This window comes from Hirundo rustica, chromosome 1 (genome assembly GCF_015227805.2).
Source record: "Hirundo rustica isolate bHirRus1 chromosome 1, bHirRus1.pri.v3, whole genome shotgun sequence".
NCBI lineage: Eukaryota > Metazoa > Chordata > Aves > Passeriformes > Hirundinidae > Hirundo > Hirundo rustica.
Genome location: NC_053450.1, coordinates 66,105,171 through 66,120,228, shown reverse-complemented (window position 1 = coordinate 66,120,228; position 15,058 = coordinate 66,105,171). Strand labels below are relative to the sequence as shown.

Here is a 15,058-nt window from a genome sequence, read left to right as displayed (position 1 = left end):
TTATGCTAAATGAACAGTGTGGCATTTAATTCTATACAGTCAAGTAGAATTTGTTTTTATGTAGGTTACACTTTATTTTGTTAACTACCATCATATAAACAACATCATCAGTATTCTGAATGATTTTCCTAATAAACCTATATCATATTGTGGTGCTTTTTTCATGAGAAATCACTATAATTTTAATTTCATATGGGAGTGCCACAGTTGCTGCCATACTTGAACCAAATTCTGCTGCTGCCTTGCCCTTGGAAACAGTTCCACTAGCCTGGCTGGAAATGGCAAAGAAAGGATTTTGCACTTGGACAAATATCATTTTGGTCAGAAGGAAAGAATAACTAAATCTTTTACTGCCATCTCTGAAGCCAAAAGGCACTTTAGTGCCCAGGCAAGTGATTCAGCCCTTTGGGGAAGATGGAATCAAATAAATCAAATGCATAAATTCAAGATCTCTTCTCAGGCAATTCGCATTAGTGAGGCCTATCCCACCACAGGAAGCCAGAAAACCCTGCTCTAGATCTGCACAGAATTGGTTTCAGCAAGTTTAAGGCATTTCTCATTTTGAACAAATCTCTGCAGTCTCATAAATCTAGGTTTACCATGTTTATAAAGCTGCAGACCTCCCAATTTGTACTCTAATTATGTTTTGTTATTGTTATTATCAGCTTATTCTTGCTATGAATGTTTTTGTATCACTTGAAATTGATGCTAATACTCCCTGACATACAGCCTGACATGTATTAAGAATGCAGAAAATTAAATGACAGAACTAATTAAAAAACCATCTGTTCAGTTAATTTAGAGGTGTGCCAAACAGTTCAAATGAGACTTGGTCAGCAGTAAATCACATCCACCTGTACCATTTGCTTAGCAGTTACTGTCCCTAGTTGTGTTATTTCCTTAGAAACACTTTTACTATTCAGTCCAGAGACTGCACACTGAGCAGTGAGAGCATGAAATCACAGCCATTACTCTTGAACAGAAATAGCACACGTAAAAACGTAGTATAAGCCTGCTAAATGAAAAAAAAAAAAAAGACATACAACAAAATGCTGTATATCATGTAGACTTACCCCATTAATTGTAATGACTGTGCCTCCAAGACACGGAACAATCACATCAGTATTACCTATAGAGATATTGCAGCCCTCTATCCAGGAAAAATTTCCCCCTTAATATCAATGGGCTGTACTTTTCTCTCCTGTAAGCCCATCAAAGTTAATAGAGTTGTACCAAGAATACATTTGGTCCCATCTGATTATGGCACACTGAACATGTTATCTTATTTCCTGTCTGCTGTGTTACTGCTTTACATGGAGAAAACATAATAATTCAATATACATTCAGCTGGCGAGTTAGATCTTTTTTCTTATAAAAAAGAAAGGAAAATAAGCATGTCTCAATCTGATGAGTGGCAGTCTATCACATGGCAGAACTATATTATCACAGATTAGGTATATTTCCTCTGCACCAAAGAAACTTTGCTAGAATTTGAAAAGCACCTATATGTAAAATAAGCTGGTTGGCATTTTCTTCCAGCTCGTTCTACAGTCAGCTTCCCTCCAGCATGCACCACTTGGATCTGCATTCCAGACTCCCACACAGGGAGGGACTCCCTTTGCCTGTCACTTTGACTCTTGAAAACTTCAACCAGTGGGCAACATGGAAGAGTTTAAAGAAGATGGCTCCAATGGGAGACAAAGCAGATAACAGACACATGCTTTTAGCATGAATCTAGCAAAACAGCCACTAATAAACAACAAAACATCAGATAAAATTATTTAATTAATTATTCCTCACCAGAAAAACTTCCATTTCCTGTGCTCAGCACGATTTCAGGTCAGTATTCTTATTACTTTCCACCAACTTCTGATTTTGGTTTACAGTGTCATTTTGGTATTCTTTGGAATTTAACCATCTGTAAGCAAAATTAATGGTCAAGTGCAAAAATACTACAAGTTGCATAGCGCCAGAAAGGGGAGGTCCACCAGAGCTGGGATGTCAGTGTGCCAAGTTCCATGGACAGGGAATTTGCATATCACCTCCCTAAATATGGGCATTAGGAGGGACTTTCACAGATGTACACCCACACTTTTCTACATTGCTACAACCAGGAGAATGAGCAGTGGGGAAGGGCAGAGCTGGCTCAGGGCCACAGTATCAGTGTGGGCAGAGAGAACCCAGAAGGTGTGAAGGGAGAGATGGGAGAACACTTTTACTGAGGGATCAAGGGGACTTTAGTGACTTGGGGAATACATTGAGAGAAAAATAAACAAGAGAGATGAGCAAAAAAAGGTTGGACAAACTAAAGTAGACAGAAACATGGGAAGCAGGACAGTGAGTGAGCGAGTGAGTGAAAACTTACCTGCTGGCAGTCCTTTGCCTGCAGTGAGAGTACTTCTCTCCTGGTTATTCCAAAGTCACTACAGGGATCAGATCCTTCTAGCTACGTTACGATGGCAAAAGCATGATGTGCCATTCCATAAAGGTTTGTATTAGGGAGAAGAGTGTTTATATTACAAGCATGAATTCCCAAATATTTGCAGGAATTTTTGGCTTTGTAAATCTGGGATAAATTAACTCAATCAAATCAACAGCATGGGCACTGAATTGTTTTGTAGCATTCAGATCACTTCCATAGCTCCTGTAATCTAGAAATGGTCTGAAATACCACTGACAAAGTTGTGAAGCTGAAGGGCTGCACTTACAACAGCATCAGTACTCCTTGGGCTCACAGCATTTTGCAGGGAATCAGTATCTGATGAAACTTGAACATTTCCCTCATACAAAAACAACATCCCTACTCACTGCTAGGAAAAGACTCCATTCAGTAAGCCTGCACTCCAGGAAAAAGTTAAGAATTAAGGTCTATCCTCAGCTACCACAGTCAGGTCAAGGCTATCCACCCCCACTGCCCCCCATCTGATCCTAAATGCCATTTTCAAGGCTCTCCAGGTGAGCATGCCAAGACTGTTGAACTCTGACACTGTTTGAAACCCACTTAGAGAAGCCCCAAGACTGAAAAGCTGAGAACCACCACAATTTTAGCCTAAACAATATTGGTAGATTTACAGTGGTTGTAAACCCATGAAACATTCTGAAAAGACAGATTCAATCCAGCTGAGTGAAGAATTCAGTTTGGGGTTCATTTAGCACATTACTCTCTGTGAAATATTTCAAATTATTTTACTTATCCAGGAAAAGTTACGTCCTCTAAATTGCTGGAAAGTACCTCGTGTTTTTGAAGCAGAGGTACACTGTATGCATATCTCTACCCTTTGTACATTGTTGACAATTGCTTTTCATTTCTACACCTCATGAAGGACTAAAATCCAAGCTGCTCATTTTGTCTGTCAATATGTTTATACTGTAAATTTTTAACAAAATGATGTTACTGTCATTAAATATTAGATCCAATTTAACATTTACTCTCCATAACATATCAGTGTGCATAGCAGCAAATAGTGAGTTTTTTATTAATTTATGCAACATTTTGCCTAATGAGCTAAAACTTACTGACTCATTTTATTTTACTGAATGAAGATATTCATATACAACAAGACCCATTTTGTTAAAAGGGTGAGCCTGGTAACCAAGATGCACTGAGCCAAGAACTAAAAGCTGCATGTGCAGCAGTGTAATTTAGCATTTGGTCAACGGATATATGATCAGAGCAAGTTACCTATCGTGAAGACAGCAAAGAGTGGTGAGGCAGGAAAACAGTGTTGCATATTTTAATGTATACCTTCTTGTATTTCTTTTCTGGCAGCTACATTCCTGACTGTAGCCCATAGCATATATTGAATTATAACCATAAAGCTTTAATTTCCTGATCTAAAATTCTCTCACCAATTCTAAAAAAGCATAATGAAAAATTTAGAAGCATAAAGAAGGAAAAAATACTGAAAGACTAGAAAATGTCATTCAGTGAAAGGCCTCTATCAGTTTATTCTATCATAAAATAAGACATGGCTTCATAACAATCTTATCTCCTTTGCAGGGAAAAACAAAGTTTTAGGTGATGGTTCTGCCAACACCTGGAAGATGACACTCAGCAAATTTGTATTTGAACTGAGATGTTTGATAATTGGTCAACTATTGGAACAAGTTTCAAGGGGACATAACTTTCCACCTTCTCTTTTCATCACTGTTAGGCAGAACATGGCTGCTCAGGTGAAATGCCTGGAGACATTTCCCATGCAGTACCTACCACCTTCTGGAGAGCACATCTCAGCTCCCTGCTCCTGTGCAGCAGACTCATCTACAGTAATTTCAAAGCATGGGTAGAACAAGCTCCAGCCTGCTGCTCAACAAAGCATATACGTATATTCCATCAAACACAAGTTACTCAGCTCAGTACAGCTAAAGGAAATTGGACAGAATATAACTCTGATATTCAGAGGTCAGGCAGATGAGTTCCCTGTCAGCCTCAGTGCACAGCCAATAGCAGCCATACCCTAGCTCCTTCACAGCAGTGTGCCCTCTGGTATGGACAAATGTCACCCACCACTTCCACACAGGCTGCAAAACTCTTAAGCAGCTTAGCCAAACTCATAATGCTTAAACAAAGTATTTACAAAACATATTCTAATCCCAGTGCGGAGAAGTCAGCCCTAAAAGAGTAATGTTGTGATTATGATACAGAAACACTAAACATGCAGAGAGGATGAGCAAGCCAATTCCTTGGGACTTATCTGATGAGGCTTTTCCTCTGTGTAAGTTTCTGCCCAATTCTTTCTGCTCCATAGACTATTTAAGTGGAAACTGTCTTATTTCCAGAACCTGACTGGAAATTTAAATTTTATCTTATTTTTTATTTTAAGATGATGGAAGATTAAAAGTTTGAGAACATTCTGCCAGACCCATAAGGAATGGAAGTTTGCTATAATTTCTGACTTGGAGAGCTAAAATATAGAGAAATCTAAACTGGGGGCTTTTTCAGTTCAATATGATGCAAAAAAGGCAGTTCATTTATTGTGCTAAAGATACATTCAGCTGTGTCTGTTACAGTTTGAGCTTTCCAAAAGCCCAGAATAAACCTCAGTAACCACAGACAGGTACTATTTTGCATCACCCCATAACCTTTGTGTTCCAGGATTTGATATGATGGAATGGGAAGACAAAAAATATGAAATCTTGTTTTCTTCTGAGACTACTTTATGTTTGAGTTTGGGCAAGACACTTGAAACAAAAAAACACTTGGTCCTAAGCTAGGCTCCCAGGCCTATTTTTTCCTAGGCAGCACATTACAATGTTTAAAGAGTTTGTGAGCTTCAGGCAAAGTCTGCTTAAAGTATTCTGGGATCCTCAGTAAATGGACTCCAGGGAAGTATACCCTATAATTCCTTACTCCCATTTTGGTAACTTTTAACCTTGCATTCATTTTACACTATTTAAAAATATATATCCCCACTGCTCTTATTGTTAAATATTTAGCCCAGCTGGATATTTCTTAGGCAGATCATTGATCATTTTACAGTAATGAAAGAGAAAATAACAACCTCAAAATGTAGCCCCAAATGATTTATTTGTATAACTGACCATATTCAAGCTTATTACAGAGGCAGATTTGTTCATCCCCCTATTTCATTGCTGTAAAAATATGTATTTAATTTTTGTCTTACTGGCCGTTTTCACAAAGAAGCAAGGAATTTTAACCAGGAATTCCCAAATATTAGACCACAAGACTTCTGCATACTCTCAGAATAGACCATGAACTACTATGTAGCCTCATCAAAATAATTTTTTTTCTGTTCTGCAGGGTTCCATAAGCCTCTACCTCAGCCTGCTGGCTCTGTTAGGGAGACAGTCCTATGAGTAAGATAAGTAGCATTACTATTTTTGAACAACTTTCAGGGTTTTGCTTCAAATAAGAGAAGGAGAGGTCTTCCTCTTCTTGGTTTGATGCTTCCTCATAACGGTCCTTGTGCTCCTTTCTTTGTGCCTCTCTCCCTTGTTTTTTTTCCTAGCCAGGAATAATACAGAAATAAAATCTGTACAGCAATGATTCCCTAATAAAAAGATAGGCCATGCAAAATCCTTGAGGTACTCTTCAGATACCTCCCCCACTCTTTCTTTCTCTTGCCAATTATGATGTACTTAAGATTAAAGAGTGATTTTTTTTCTTTGAAGAAGAGATGAATGTGTTTTCCCACTTTACTAATTACAACATGATATATGAGGCAGAAAGCTTTGCAAGAGGTAGCACAGCATGCAAGCACAGATGAATAATAATTAGGCTCACATGTTTTAGAAATTAAGATTTTATTAGAAGGCTGTTATTTGAAAGTTTTAGTGCTGTGTGTAAGTGCAGTTACTATAAATGTTTTTTGGGGTTTGGTTTTTTTAAATCAAATTAAATCAACCAAGCACTGCTTATAATGTAGGGGCCTCTACTAACTCAGTAAATTCAAAGACTTCCACTGACTTCAAAGGGAGTTGATTCAAGCCCTAGAAAAAGGATTTGTAAAAGTGATTAGTGTCAGGGCTTTGTTTTAGAGCTAAATTGTAACTAACCAGAAAATATGTTTTTATCATAAAGATTTAATATACATCTGAGAATAAGAATTTCTCTCCCAGTTAGCGTAAGACACCCAACGCTGAGAAAGAAAGGATGACCCTATTGCTTTGTTATAAACCTATGGTTTCTTAACCCATGTTGAAAAGTTTGTGCTGACATTCAGCGATACAACATAAAAGAACAGTATTTGTGTTACCAAAGTGTACCTCTCCAGGGACATGCTGGGAGAGAAAAGCTCTGGAAAGATGACTAACAAATTATGCAAAACCCATCTTTTCCGGCAGGGCATAAGACAACGTATCCTTGGCTTCACTCCCTTAACATTAAAAGAAAAATAACCCAGAAAACGTTGCTGGCCCCAATTGAAACCCCAAGTGAAATTACCTTTATTTTTACACATAGTATTTCCTTGAATTATGAAGCTATTCAGCATGGCAGATTACACCAAGCAGGAGCACTGCACCCATGGTTTGGCTGTGCTAATTTGAATTGCCCTTCTGGCTTTAAGTGGCCAATTCTCTGAATGCATTATTTCATCCAGCTGGAGGTAGATGTTCCTCAGTGATGAATGGCATCACCACTGTCCCTATTTCAGGCACTGCATCTCTTGCTTTCCCATTCTCCTTCAGTGTTGTATAGATCCAGCCAAAGCCTCAATATTATTTTAATCCCTTTATCCTGCACACACATCAGTATCCACAGGGAAACATGCAGGTCTCCAAGAAGATCAGAGGGTCCACCAACACTGAGTAAATTTTAGAACCAGGTGCTCCAATATTTATTGCTTCAGGCCAACCCTACCTTTTGTAATTACGGAACCAGTTGCTTGGCAGTTTCTTAAACAGACATCTAGAAACATACAAAATACTGCTGTTGAAAAAAAAACCAAAAACAAAAACAAGACAGCATTTGTGATTATGGAATCATAATAATGACCACAAGTTATGATTTATGGGCGTAATCAGTGAAAACTTAAACTGCTAGCATGGACATACTTAGTTTTCAACCTATGGAAGAAACTCCTGCAAGCCTTTTATACCAGCCCAACCACAAACTAAGGAAGTCAGGCACCGAAATTGGTGGAATAGTGGCAGCTGAGAGTTCAGAACATTCTTTTCAGATCACAGCTAAATCCTGGGGTGAGACATGCAATGTTACAGGCATCCACCCTAGTTTAAAACTAGGTATGGGCTCAGAACACCTCTCACAACTTCCCAGGTATAGCAGCTGGCAATACACAAAAAAGTGCAACTCTAACAGTGCTTTATTTATTCTGTGAGCATTTCCAAGTGTTTAGGGTTTTAAGCATTAAAAAAAGGCCCAGAAATAAATAATAACAAAAAAATACATCAACAACAACAACAAAGCCAAACAACCCCCAAATAAATTTTAAAAAAAGGAAAAACAAACAAAAAACCCAAAAACAACAAACCAAAAACCAAACCAACACCAGAAAACAACAACAACAAAAAAAAACCACACCAGCACAAATCATAGATATGTGCTTTAATTACTATGTTCAAATCCAAGTTCAAAACTTCTGACATTCTGGTGGTGTGGCACTTTGGGAGACGGTTCAGCTTTAAGACCCAGAAGTGGGGCTGGGTGGAGCTGAGCAGAGACCTGCAGCCACAGTGCGAGAGGAACTGTACACCTGTGAACACCAAGTAGTGGGCAGGATGGAACATCTGGGGTTGAACCTAAAAATGCCCACAGCTTTGTATATGGTTTTGTCGTAAAACGAGGTCAACACAGTAGTTCCCAAATGCATTTCTTCCTAAGAGGAGCTCCTGGAACAGCAATGACACTGATGATTCTGCTGACATAAAAGAGCTTTCTATTCCACCACCACCTCCCCCACCTCTTTACAAGGAGATATTTAACTCTGTTGGCAATCAAGGTTCTCTGTATCTGCTTGCAGTAGGTTATCTATTGATTTTAACTGCTTAAAGTCTAACAGAGCTTTAGTAAATTTCATATTGATGTATTAATCATGATTGGTTTTATGGGTTCTGTTAAAACATATAGTGGCCAGGTGTCCCAGTCAATACCTGTATACTGTTTTCAATTAACTCGCTTCAAGGGGGAAAAAAAAGTCTATGGAACATATCACTGGTTATTTATTTTGCTAGTCCATGTCTTGACTGCTTATGCAACTGACCAAATCAATTTTTAAAACAATGTAACACAGATGCAAACTGTCACTGAAATTCAGGAGAAGTATTCTAGTATTAACTGCTTAACATTGCACCAAACATACAAAGCAATACAAACATCAATAATGTTTCAGTTCACTCTCAGTTTCATTTTCTTAAAAGCTTATGGTGCACACTTTTGTTTGCACTGAATTGTGGACCCTTCATAAAAAGAGCTCTAAGCCTACCAAGAGGACCAAAAGGAATTAAAAGACGGTGTTACACAGTGCAGCAGCTCTGCCAATAACATGAAAGAGATTTTCTCAGTGTATAAAATGCCGGCACTGCATGAGGGAAAGGAATCTTAATTTTTAAAGACTCAATGCCAAAGTTGTGGGGTTTGGGTGTTTTTAGATACCACACTTCTTTGCTAGTTTTCATAGATGTGTTTTTACAAAGATGTGAAAAAAAAAAAATCCTTTTCTCTCATTCAGGACCACACTAGTATTGTCAAAGATGTTTTTTTTTGGGTTTATTTCAACCAGTGAAAGTGTGGTCTGCCAGTTCCACATCAAGCTTATCACAGCTGGTACAAATCATTCCTGTCCATCACAGCTGCGATATAGTTCCGTCATCCTCTGAAATTTCAAGAGAATGCTTTAATCATTTTACTGGCTTGCGTTGGTGTTCTGACAGTGCAGAACTATTAAAAAAAATAAAAAAGGAAAAGTTCTAAAACTAGGTCAGATGTATTGTTGGCATAATAAATCAGTTTGTTTAAAACCTGTTTTTATTCAACTTTGCAGTTATGGAAAGAGCTAATGGTACATACTTCAAAAATCAGTATTTAGGAATAAACTCCTTCTTATTTTTCTCATTTCCTTCTTCCAGATTATAAATGTTTTGAGTTCCATGATGCAAATTGCCGTAGGCCACTTCATAATTGGATACTACTTCTATTCAGAAGCATTACATGGACAATTGTAGTGAAGAAAATCTAACACATTCCTAACCTAGGTTTTAAAATATCTACTTTCCAGAAAAGTATTGTATTCACAGGTTAAGTGGGAATTACATTTAATTTACTTTATGTTTTTGGTATTTGCAATTTATTTCAAACCCAGTTTATCTCTTCAAGTTTGAGAATGATGCTTTTAACCACATGAGTAAAATAAATGCAATTTTAAAACTACAACTCATTTTGCAAGGGAGAGAGATGTCAATTTGATTTACAAGCCTTGAGGCAAACCTTAACCTTGTTAAAACACAGAAAGAGTACTTGTTTAAGTTACATGAAAAAGTTTGTGTTGCCAGCATGAGGAATAAACTATCATGGAGCATCAATTTCTTCAGTAAGTCAAGGAAAGAAGGAAGTACAGAAGAGCCAACAGAGCTGACAGGCAACCTGCTAAAACAGTAGTTTAGCAGAGATTTCTCCCCACCTCCTCGTTTGGTTTTTTGTGAGATGAGTTCCTAGGTTTTGATTGCAAATACATCAGACACATGTTCCAGTAAATCCATTTTGTTTGATTTCTCTAGTAAGAAAATGGACAAAACAAGAGCTAGAGGTCTTCTTATTTCTATAAAGGTACTATTAGGCATTAAATTCCTGGTCTTTATTATATTTTGTGCACATTTTATAGTATCTGTTCCTCAGATGGCTTTCTCAGGTCTTGTGTGATATTTTTATGGTCATTTATTTGGGAGTTGAAGTGAACAAAATTATAGAAGTTTCATCCCTCCATGTTTCCTGTAGAGAGGAGCTGACCATACTGCACAGATCAGACAAACTGATAGGACAGCCATTATTCAAAACTCTTGTCCATCAGGATTTTGACTTTCTTCTGGAAGTGAAAACTCAGTTTTCTTAATACCTTCAGAAAAGCGTAAGTTTTTCTGTAACTTGAACACCACCCTCAAAATGTTCTAAAAATGTGAAAAGTGCTTGCCTGAAAAGGACTAAAGTTTTCCATAGAATATCTAGGAAGCAATAAAATATCACTGCATAAATTCCTGTTAATGTAGTGCACCTATTATTTGTGCAGCACAACATGCTGATTTCATGGTAACGGTTCTTTCAGTTTGATTTTCATGATTTTATAAGTAAAACATTATTTTTTTCAAAGTGTATGAAAAAAAAGTTTTAAATTAGCGTTCCTAAATAAACAAACAAGCAGTATGGAAATAAAAGGGACAGGTAAATTCTTGGAGAGGAAGAAAAAGCACAATAAAGTTAACTAATATGGGGAAAAGGACCCACTTTTTTATTTTGTAGGTTTCAACTCCAAAAGAAGAAAAATGTATCTAAACTTAGAAAACCCCTATGGGAGCCAGATATGAAAGATGTGAACTGGCCATTGTGGAAAGAGCCTTGAACAGTACAACCATCTCAGACTATTTATGTATTTTTCAAACATAAAACTTCCAAAGCTCTTGAAACTTGTGGGTTGTTTTTTTTTATTTTTGTGTTTTTTTTTTTTTTAAGAAAACCAATCAAACCAGTAGCCCCTCATGATAAACCTATCAAGATCACAGAAGTTCCTGCAGGAAATATGGGACAGGCTAAAGAAGTTTCTGAGGAAAGGGTCCAGAGAAATTTTAATGAATTATTCCTTTGATAAAGAATCTAGTTCTAAAACCTTTTCAGACAAAGGTAGTCACAGGGCCACAATAAATATATGAGATAGAGGATGTGTAACTGAGGATTCAAAAATCTTAAGCCAGGCTGAGACTCTAGCTCACACGGGAAACCATACTGCAGGCACAAGAAAAATCACTGTCAATAGCAGAAAAGGGCATTTGAAAACTCATTGATAAACTGTTGAAAATAAACTATTCAATTACCAGGCTTTCTCTTTCCACCTACTCTTTTCATGGCTAGATAACTTGTGAATACAAATCAACAGATGTGCGTTTCTTGATTTTTCAAAAAGGTGGCAATTAGCTTTTGCCCTATTTTCCACCCTGTTTCACCTGTTCTGATCCCATCATAAAAAATACCACATGCTCTTTCTAATGGCACAACCAATTCCAGGAATCAAAACTCTCTGCTCAGAGCTGAGACAAGATCAGGCATATTTTCTCTTACAGTTTAACTTTTAAAGGGTTTCAAAAACATCCAGATGGAAGATCAGGAATATAAATTAGATGATCTTTGGCCTATTGCAGAAAACAGTGACTCAGTCTATCACGGAGCAACTCTCCAGATTATTTATTGAGATGCTTGTCTCCTAACAAAAACATCAGCAAGCTTCTAGAATTACATTAGGTTCAGCTGAAAAGAAGTTGTAGGTTGTTCTGATTGAGAAGGCAGCTGAATTCTGCTCACCATTTAGCAACCAGCCACACACACACACAAAAAAACCCCAACCCCAAAAAAAACCCCAAAAACCCTCGTGTCTGTCTCCTAAAAGGGAATAAAATACTTTAGCCATGCATAATGTAGATTGCAACCTTTTTTAAGGAGACATCACTTACAGCAAATATAGTTGGTGTACTTATTATCTAAGGTGGCTCCTGCTGAGTTCCTTCTGAAGGGCAGTGCCACCTCTCCCAAAGAAGGCGTGCCAGCCCTCTCGTGCACAAATCCTTTCAAGCTCTCTGGCAGCTAAGCAGCCCCCACCAGCATGGCAGCTCCCACCAGCCTGGCAAGTCTGGAGCAGGAGCTGGGGGCATGGGACAGGCGCTCTGTGGCTGCACACACCCTCCGGGGCTGCGTCCCCTGCCTGGAAAGGCTGAGCCCAAGGGAGCCTCGCTGCAAGGCACAATCCACCCCGGCAGCCTGGCACCACCTCTGACACCCTTTCAAGGTCTCCATCACACGCTCACGCTGCTCAAAATATGCTCTGAGACTGCTGAAGTAGTAGGTTATGTGTCAAGTATGCACATTAAATATCCAACAATATATAAAAGAAATCCTTAATCACCAGAACACAGAAACCTCTCCCCTTCAATATAAGCAATACTTAAGTATCACAGCTTATTCCCTAATAAAACAGGTGAAGATTATCTTTTTGTTTGTTTGTTTGTTTTACAGTAGGAAAATCTACAAGAGGAAACAGACAAGCAGAAATGTCACCTGAAAGTCCCTGACATGCTGAGAGAAATTCTTGGGACTATGAGTAGCTCATATTGTGCCACCCAAATAAACTGAGTCATCCTCTCTCTAGACACTGTTATCTACTTCAGCCTGCATGATTTGACCTTGTAGTTCATAAAAGTACATTGGAAAAGAAAAAATCTCTGCCTATGAACCCAACAGAAAATTTCTGAGAGCTGTGAAGAGAAAATGCCTTTTTCTCTCTGGAGAAGAAATAGAATAGTTGTTTTGAGCCTTGTGTTTGCACACAATTGCTGCCACACTAAGTTTTTACCTTACTTATATATGTACAGATCTACAGGTGTGCAGCATGTTTTACCAGCAAACAACTATGTGTCTTGCATACTGTAGCACTGATCTCTGACACAGCATTAGGTACAAGATGGTTAAAACCCAAAGGGTGGGAAGAGTGCTGGCGGAGCAACAAGGCTGAGCACACGACGCACAACATCACAACTAAGACTCAAACCACTCATTTGCAATCTAAAAATGCTTCTTTCATCACAAAATATTTACCCGTCACTTAAACCTGCAAAGCGTTTAAGTCTTTGCAAAACCTTTAACAGCTTGTTCTTAAAAAAAAATCTCTGCAGGTGAAATACACAGCCACTTCATTAGGCAAATCCACATTCTTTCTCCTTCACCACAGATCTCAGCATCATCTGTCTTGCTTCTGCTCCTCCTATCTTCATTCAGAAGGTCAAGAGGATTCCATGGAAGGGGGCTTAAACATCTTTGGGGCATTGACATTTTGTGATTCTCTTCTGTCCCTACAGGATTTATTTTCCATTCTGCTGTAGCTGGCTCTTACTACACAGACCTAAAGCACCATGTGCTGTATGACTCAGGGTTTCAAGCCTACATAAAGCAAAAAGCTAGACAGAAACTTGTTTTCCATAATGGCAAGAAAGGACACTAGGGCAGCATTATAAAGCATTTAGGATACAGATGGCCTTTTGCTTTAACTTGACACAGGCCAGACTTTGCTTTTTCAGAAAGACAGACATACAGAGATAAACCTCAGGGCTAGGAAGACTCTGTACTAAAGAGCTAAAAGTTCACATCTGTTTAAATAGAAGTGTAGCCCAGCTGGTTTACATTAGCTTTTTAATTTTTTTTTTTTTTTTTGTAAACAAGCTTTCAATGCACAGAGGTAGCATTTTAAAAGATATCTGAAGTCCTGTGAATAATTTATGCAAAAGCTATTAAACAGTTCCTTTCTTCGTGTGCTTCTAAGTTGCTACATGTATTTAAATGGTAGCATCACATTTTTATCTCTGTATTTTGCTTCAATGAGAGCATATTTCTCTCTATTCCTCTTTTAGAAAGTTCATCTGAAACTCAGGAATGTGACAGCAATATAGAGCATAGATCACATAGCTCAAACAGAATCAGAAAACTTGAAGTCATGCATAAAGACACTTTTCCATTACATTCCATGTAAATCCATTGAAGTCAGGCAATAATTAACAAGGAAAAAAAAATATTTGGGAAGAAAATCATTACCTTCTGAAGGAGGACAGAATCCCAGCAGTAAACCAAATATTATCCAGGTAGGCAGTTGGTGTGTTAAGGAAAGACATAGCAGTGATTTCATCCAAATAACACAACTACCAAAACTTGATGCCAGATGCACAGAGATAGAAAGGTAAAGGAGAACACCACCAGCATTTATAATGCTCTTTCAGGCATCTGCATTTTATCAAAGCTCAGAGGATGGTCAGGTGTGATCTGTCAACAAGGCTGTCTGTAGTTAAACCCCATTAAGCAACTTCAGAAATTGCTATTGGTCCTGTCCATTAACTGCTGCATGCTCTTTTTAAGTGTTTAGGACTTTTCTATTTATTGGAATGTCACTGGTTCTTGCACACCTATAGAGAGAATATTCTAATTTCTTAAATCTTACAGATCCTAGTACTTAGTCCTGTGCTAAACAGAGCTTGTGGCTCATATTAAGACAAAAGCTTAAGACAGGTTTCTTGTGAGGATTGTTGATGAGAACCTTTTGGTAGAAGGGTGGGGTTTGGATCATCCTCCTAAAGTGCAGATATGATTCAGTTCTCCTTAACTGATATTAAATAGATGAGGGTCTCTCATCTGACCTTGGGCTTCTGCAATGGTAGCTATTATGCAGTCTTTCCTGAAAGTTTATTCTTTGTCAATTTTGCTTTGTACTGGGTAGTTTTGTCTAATATTGAAGTTACATTTTCTCTCTCTGCTTGAAGCTTTGGTTTTTTATCTTCCTCTCTAAATTAATCAACCATGACTGTAACATGATTAATGTAGAAATTATATTTTGATCAA

General features: G+C 38.0%; 1 long non-coding RNA gene across 1 annotated transcript in view; it reads right to left on the bottom strand.

Moving 5' to 3' along the window:
* Positions 1-14,408, bottom strand: part of LOC120755967 (uncharacterized) — a 42,558-nt gene extending 28,150 nt beyond the window's left edge. The window contains exon 1 of the long non-coding RNA XR_005701959.2: positions 14,261-14,408. This is a non-coding gene — a long non-coding RNA (uncharacterized LOC120755967). The remainder of the gene's footprint in view (positions 1-14,260) is intronic.
* Between the last annotated feature and the right edge of the window lie 650 nt (positions 14,409-15,058).